Consider the following 333-nt stretch of genomic DNA (forward strand, 5'->3'; position numbering starts at 1 on the left):
GATGATAAAATAAAAATCAAGCTAGATGTATTGAACTTAAAAAAAAAAAGAACTTACGGATTCAACGATTTCGTTGATTCGAAACCGGGACAAGTTGGTCGAAGCCGTCGAATCGTCATCCTCGGTTTGAAGCTGAGACACTTCGTCTTGCACCTGAGTTTGGACCAGGCTGACCACTTCCCTCACAAGACCGTCATCAATCTGGCCGGTCTTCTTGTTGGTATACGCCCTCTTCATTAGAGCGAGATCATCAACCGGCTCGCCATCATTTTCATCCGCCTTGAAAAAAAACATAAAATTAAAGAAACATTAGAAATTAGAAAAAATGCACAA

Source organism: Brassica oleracea, chromosome C5 (assembly GCF_000695525.1).
Source record: "Brassica oleracea var. oleracea cultivar TO1000 chromosome C5, BOL, whole genome shotgun sequence".
Classification (NCBI taxonomy): domain Eukaryota; kingdom Viridiplantae; phylum Streptophyta; class Magnoliopsida; order Brassicales; family Brassicaceae; genus Brassica; species Brassica oleracea.